Source organism: Mus caroli, unplaced genomic scaffold (assembly GCF_978045245.1).
Source record: "Mus caroli unplaced genomic scaffold, Mus_caroli_1 scaffold_5, whole genome shotgun sequence".
NCBI lineage: Eukaryota > Metazoa > Chordata > Mammalia > Rodentia > Muridae > Mus > Mus caroli.
Window position 1 is genome coordinate 155,443,144 of NW_028227260.1, and position 7,691 is coordinate 155,450,834.

Below are 7,691 nucleotides of genomic sequence, written 5' to 3' on the forward strand. Positions count from 1 at the left end.
TTAGGATTCACGACTTCTTCCTCGTCCTCGTTTGACAACGGCCACAAACTCCAGGCGCTGAATGTTTCTCATCACCAGCGAGAGCTGGTCAAGGAAAGTGTTGATGGAAATTCAGAAGAGGACAGGGTCATCAGTAGTCCATCTACTAAAATTGAGAGAAGAGACACCGTCGGAGAAATGATGAAGGATCTGTTCAGGTCCGCCACCCCAATGTTTTCCTGCTTACTTAAAATCCATCCAGTGTCTCCCTTAGGGCACCACTAGAGTGGACACTGCCTCCCAACCTTGATGCCACCCCTCCTGACACAGCCAGGATACTGTCATTCACTGTGAACTCCTGTTGAACCATCGCTTGCTGGGGACGGGCATTGGCGACCAGGGATCTGCGGGCCATGTCTGCCTCCACTGCAGTCCTGAAAGGCACTGTTACAGAGCTGGGAGGAGATAATGTTAAGGCACCATCCACTGCATATTATACCTTTGCCTGGATAGACCTACTAGGCCTGCCTGGCAAAGAACCCTCCTGCAACCAAAGCCCAGTCATCTACCTCCCCAGTGGTTCTCGTCTTGTTCTACACGCTTCAGCCCTCTCAGGCAAGGAGTCTCCTTGTCCTGTCACAACTGCCCACACTGCACCTGTCTGTCCCATCCCTAGTCAGCTGTGCCCCGAAAGCCTTTCATGGAAGTTTTAGCCTCCTTATCTTCCGGTAGGCCCTGCCACGGTCTCCGTGGAAAGGATACAACTCCAGGAGTCGATTTCCAGTTGATGCAGTATCTCCGCTGGGCCCAGGGACAAGTGTCGCCTGCTCGCTGTGAGGAATGACAGCTGCCTCTTCAGTTGCTGCTCCAGACCCTACAGCACTCCCTGGGCTGGGGCTGCCTGGAGCAGCCTGACTTCCAGGAGCAGCCGGGGTCCCAGGAACAGCTGGTCTCCCAGAATCTTGTGGGCAACTCTGAGGGACGTTGCCATGATCACCTTCAGTTGCTGAATTTTGAGAGCTAGCCTGGGCATCAGGAGCTTGAGGCCTCCGTTGGCTATCCTCACCTTCTTCAACCCCTGCTCTCCCATCTAAGCCCTCAACAGGGTCCTGCATGACTACTCTGGCTTTTCCCTCAGCTCCCCAATCCAGTCACTAACACAACCGTACCACTCTCTCAATTTGACTAAGAAAAGGATGTTCCCGTGCCAAGCGCAGGCAGTGGGTTTATGCACCAAACAGCATGTGAGACTCACTGCGCATGAGCAAACAAGATCTCGCGAGGGTTGGTTCCCTTTAACCTAGTGTTCTGTCCAGACTCTGTGGGGAGGGCGGGGAAAGGGGAGCTCAGCATCTCTGAGAGCCAGAAAAGTACAGCTGTTTCACACAGCTCCTTCTCAGGGGACTTGTATAGGTTGTATAGGGACTTATATGGGACCCTTCAATATAGGCTTCTTCCAGGCTGCTCCACCCACGAATGGCATTGATCCTAACAAACTTGAGGCTTTGGGAAGCTCAGTCAGGCAGGTATTCAGAGAACCTGTGCAAGTTGACTGACCAGCGTCCCTAACAACCTGACCTGATAGGACTATATTGGTTCTGACCTACTGCTCCACCCAAACGTTTCTGCATTGACTCATGACATCCTCACAAACAATTACAATTCAGTTCTCTTCATCTGGCATTGCCTAGTGACACTGATTAGTGTGATTGAAAGGGTAAGCTTATCATGGCCCTCGATTACTGTGTTCCATAAGCAGGGTGGGCATATAGAAACCATCTGTTACAGCAACAGCCTCTGCTTGGAGTCCAGGACACAAGCTTGCCCTTGTCATATGGAAGAGATGTATTTGCATGCTCAGCAAAGCCACAAGTGCTTTGAGGGGTAGAACTTCTCTGTGTTTTCCGCGTTGGGGAATTGTGTTTCCTGCTTGGAGGCAGTCGGGTGATGAGGGGTTCTTAGGGTGTGGAAGAAGTGTGAGTAACATTGCAAGCTGATGACCAAGATGCTGCTATGGCAGAGGTGGCTGCTACAGCTGCTACAGCTGCTACAGCTGCTACAGCTGCTACAGCTGCTACTGCAGCAGTTGGAAATATAAGACAAGGATACTCTGCTAGGTCTTGAAGCCAGAGTTAACCACTGGCCTTTTGGTACCTAAGTGGAAGGAGCCTCAATTTAGACCCCCCCACCAGACTCAGAAGTACCTTATATTCTTGCCATGAGTGGAGATGCCCTATTGGAGTCCAGCGGGCAGGGTGAACTCGTACTTGTAAGACATCCTTTTCTGGGTGTGTGTGAACATCCTCAAAGATGTTCTGTTCCATTGGGCGAGTCAGAGCTGGATGGATGCCTCAGGTCTACAGCAGAGGGCTAGGAGGAAGATTTCTTTATGTGTACCCTATTCAGTATAGTCATGTAAGTGGGGGGATGTTTGGTGTTGTTATCAACTACATAGGGCAGTCTTGGAAGAATACAGCCAGGGAAACTGGAAAAACAACAAATTGGGGGTTGGCAAAAGCTCAGACTTTGGTGGTGCCAAATTTTGGGCAGAAACCTGAGTGCAGCTCTGGAGTATTTAGGTGCTGTGTGACACTATTACTGGGGACATGTGAATCAACATCTTCTATCACATATAGGGAATAAACAAAGATCCAAGTAAGGTCACTACAAAAATCCAAATTGGTGAGACAACAAGTTAATTTATTGGGGGTTAGTTACAGGAGCAGAAATGACTCAAAGAAAGCTGCATCACCAAAGCATTGGTAGCAGGTCTGGAAACCTGAAGAGAACCTCTCAACTTGCAGCCAGCTTAATAAGCTAGAAAATGTCTCTTTCAGGTTAAGGTGGTCTGAGCTTCTTTCAAGGAACTTGGCTGATCTCTTCTTCATTTATGTGGCTCAGCTAGTCTGAGACTCTTCATTGTGGCTCAGCTTGTTTGAGATATGCTCTGATCAGTCTTTACAGCTTATGTATGCTTGAGGGAGAAGGGGGGGTGCTAGGCAGTTTCAGGGATATCCTAAAGTCTTTTGAGTTATTTACCTGATTTTAAAAAGCTTCCTTGCAGGATGGAATTTTCACCCATCTTTTTTAACATCCCATGTCTTAATAAGCTTCCCTACAAGATAGAGATTTTATATCAGAGAAAATTATTATACAGGTATCATGGTGATAGGGAGGCCTGAGATAAAAGCAGCATCTGTATCACACTGTGCCCTAAGCAGACCTTTATTACCATCCTCCTCCTGGTACCTTTCTCATCAGAGACAGCCTTTCACTATCTGTTTCTACAGGACCGGGCTTTTCAAAGTGCAGTGAAGAGAGAACTCAGTGTCTGCTGGCATACTAGTGATGTTAGGACACAAAGAAGTCTGGGTAGGCCATGGTAGCCTGTGGCCGGGTTAACTCTGCATCAGTAAGGTCCTTATGAGATGTCAGTGAGATCACTCAAGAAGGGATAGGATCTAAGAACATACCCTGATGGAAAGAGCCTGTTCCCACCAAAAGTATCACCAGAAGTAAATGCAAATTCATAAACTTTCTTCTCCTCAACCTCAGTTTGAACTGATTGACTGCTTAAGACTCTGAATACTTGGAAATTTCCATTACTTTCTGCCTGGACCATGCAGCAATTTTTGGTTCTCACTTTATTTTTTGAATAGGCCTCATCTAGGCAGAGGCAGCTGAGTATAACCTAACATCACTTAGACTGAGCATTTTCCTCTCCCTCAGGAGATTGTGTTTAAGCACTGGCTGTCACCTCACCTTGGAGGCCTAATTGCTGGATTGCATTGGTCCTTTGGGACACCCTACCCTATTTTTGGAGGAAGGTGCTTAACTTAAAACCAAACAAAATAAAACAAAACAAAAACTGGGCTACTTATTGCTATCTGAGTTTCTTTTTAACATTTTCCCTTCCATATTTTCTTGGAGTTTCCTTGATTTGAAGGGAAGTGCCAGAATCCAGATGATCAGGTAGTCTCCAAGAAGGCAATGTTAGTAAGTAGAAGAAATCAGTTCTGTGTTGTACTGTCTTACTCAGGGTTTTACCGCTACGAACAGACACCATGACTAAGGCAAGTCTTATGAAAAACAAAATTTAATTGGGGATGGCTTACAGGGTCAGAGGTTCAGTCCATTATCATCAAGGTGGGAGCACAGCAGCATCCAGGCAGGCATGGCACAGGCAGATCTGAGAGTTCTACATCTTCATCCAAAGGCTGCTAGTGGAAAACAGACTTGCAGGCAACAAGAGTGAGGATCTTGTGCCACACCCACAGTAACACACCTACTTAAACAAGGTCACAACTGTTCCAACAAGGAAACACCTCCAAATGCTGCCACTCCCTGGTCCAAGAATATACAAACCATCACATGTCCATTAGCACAAATTACTGTTTATATTTTGAGATCTCTTCTCACTTTCTATCTTGAATTTTTCCTCTTTTCTCCATTTTTTTGGTTAAAAACTGAAAAATGTGGAAAATGAGAAAGGCACACTATAGGACCTATAATATGGTGAGAAACCCTGAAAAACGTGGAAAATGAGAAACGCACACTGTAGGAACTGGAATATGGCTACAAACACTGAAAAACGTGGAAAATGAGAAATTCACACTGGAGGACCTAGAATAGGGAGAGAAACCCTAAAAAACATGGAATATGAGAAAACACACTGTAGAACCTAGAATATGGCTAGAAAAACTGAAAAAATGTGGAAAATGAGAAACACACCCTGTGGGACCTGGAATATGGCTACAAACACTGAAAAACATGGAAAATGAAAAAAGCACACAGTAGGATCTGGAATATGGCTAGAAAAACTGAAAAAATGTGGAAAATGAAAGAGAAACACACCCTGCATGACCTGGAATATGGCTAGAAACACTGAAAAACGTGGAAAATGAGAAATTAACAGTGTAGGACCTGATATAAGGTGAGAAACCCTAAATAACGTGGAAAATGAGAAATGCACACTGTAGGACATGAAATATGGCGAGAAACCCTGAAAAAAGTGGAAAATGAGAAAGGCATATTAGAAGACTTGGAATATGGCAAGAAACTCTGAAAAACATGGAAAATGAGAAACCCACAAGGTAGGACCAAGAATATGGTGAGAAACCCTGAAAAACGTGAAAAATGAGAAACGCACACTGTAGAACCTGGAAAATGGCGAGAAATCCTGAAAAACGTGGAAAATGAGAAATGCACACTGTGGGACCGGGAATATTTTTGAGAAACACTGAAAAATGTGGAAAATGAGAAAGGCACATTATAGCACCTGGAATATGGCAAGAAACCCTGAAAATTATGGAAAATGAGAAATACGCATAGTAGGACCTGGAATGTGGCAAGAAACCTTGAAAAATATGGAAAATGAGAAAGGCACCCTGATGGACCTGAAATATAGTGAGAAACCCTGAAAAACGTGGAAAATGAGAAAAGCACTCTGTAGGACCTGGAAAATGGCGAGAAAACTTGAAAAACTTGGAAAATGAGAAATGCACACTTTTGGACCTGGAATATGGCTAGAAATACTGAAAGATGTGGAAAAGGAGAAACGCACCCCGTAGGAGAGGAATATGGCAAGAAGTACTGAAAAAACGTGTAAAATAAGAAACACTCACTGTAGAACTTAGAATATGGAAAGAAACCCTGAAAAACGAGTAAAATGAGAAAGGCACACTGTAGGACCTCAAATATGGCAAAAAACACTGAAAAACGTGGAAAATGATAAACGCACACTGTGGGACCTAGAATATTTTGAGAAACACGGAAAAATGTGGAAAATGAGAAAGTCACATTATAGCACCTGGATTATGGTGAGAAACCCTGAAAAACGTGGAAATTGAGAAAGGCACACTGCAGGACCTCGAATATGGTGAGAAACCCTGAAAACTTGGAAAACGAGAAATGCACACTGTGGGACCTAGAATATTTTGAGAAACACTGAAAAAGGTGGAAAATGAGAAAGGCACATTATAGCTCCTGGAATATGGTGAGAAGCCCTGAAAAATTTGGAAAATGAGAAAGGCACACTAGAGGACTTGGAATATGGCAAGAAACCCTGAAAAAGGTGGAAAATGAGAAAGGCACCCTGAAGGACCTGGAATATGGCAAGAAACACTTAATAACGTGGAAAATGAGAACGCACACTGTAGAAACTAGAATATGGCGAGAAACACTGAAAAACGTGGAAAATGGAAAGGCAAACTGTGGGATCTGGAATTGGGCGAGACAACCTGAAAAACATGGAAAATGAGAAACGCACACTGCAGGACTTGTAATATGTGGTGAAACCCTGAGAAACGAGGAATATGATAAAGGCACACTGTAGGACCTCGAATATGGCAAGAAACACTGAAAAACCAGGGAAATGAGAAACGCACACTGTATGACCTGGAATATAGCAAGGAACCCTAAAAAACATGGAAAAAGAGAAACACACAAGGTAAGACCTGGAATATGGCAAGAACCATGAAAAACGTGAAAAATGAGAAAGGCACACTGTAGGACCTGGAATATGGCAAAAAAATTGAAAATTGTGGAAAAAAATTGAAAAATGTGGAAATCCTGAAAAACCTGGAAAATGAGAAATGCACACGGTAGGACCTGGAACATTTTGAGAAACACTGAAAAAGGTGGAAAATGAGAAGGGCACATTATAGCACCTGGAATATGGTGAGAAACCCTGAATATTTTGGAAAATGAGAAATGCACACTTGTAAGACCTGGAATGTGGCAAGAAACCTTGAAAAAGGTGGAAAATGGGAAAGACACCCTGAAGTACTTGGAATATGTCGAGAAACCCTGAAAAACGTGGAAAATGAGAAAAGCACTCTGTAGGACCTGGAAAATGGTGAGAAAACCTGAAAAATGTGGAAAATGAGAAATTCAGACTGTAGCAACTAGCATTGGGCAAGACACCCTGAAAAACATGGACAAAGAGAAAGGCACACTGCAGGAGCTGGAATATGGCAAGTAATACTGAAAAAAAAAACGTGTAAAATAAGAAACGCATACTGTAGAACCTAGAATATGGCAAGAAACAACTGAAAAACGTGGAAAATGCAAACGCACACTGTGGGACCTGGAATATTTTGAGAAACACTGAAAAATGTGGAAATTGAGAAAGGCACATTATAGCGCCTGTAATATGGTGAGAAACCCAGAAAAAAGTGGAATTTGAGAGAGGATCATTAGAGGCCTTGGAATAGAGCGAGAAACCCTGAAAAACATGTAACATGAGAAAGATACAAGGTAGGACCTCGATTATGGCGAGAAACCATGAAAAACGTGAAAAATGAGACACACACACTTTAGGACGTGGACTATGGTGATAAACCCTGAAAAACATGGAAAAAGAAAAAGGCACACTGTAGGACCTGGAATATGGCGAGAAAAATTGAAAAATGTGGAAAATGAGAAACGCACACTTTAGGACCTGTAATAAGGCGATGAACCATGAAAAATGTGGAAAATGAGAAATTCACACAGTAGGACCTAGAATTGGGAGAGACACCCTGAAAAACATGGAAAATGAGAAAGGCACACTGTAGGAGTTGGAAAATGGCAAAAAATACTGAAAAAAAAAACGTGTAAAATAAGAAACGCACACTGTGGAACCTGGAATATTTTGAGAAACACTGAAAAATGTGGAAAATGAGAAAGGCACATTAAAGCAACTGGAATATAGCGAGAAACCCTGAAAATTT

General features: G+C 43.6%; 1 pseudogene; it reads right to left on the reverse strand.

The window, feature by feature from the left end:
• LOC110287988 (uncharacterized) lies at window positions 1-1,094 on the reverse strand (annotated as a pseudogene).
• Window positions 1,095-7,691: the final 6,597 nt, after the last annotated feature.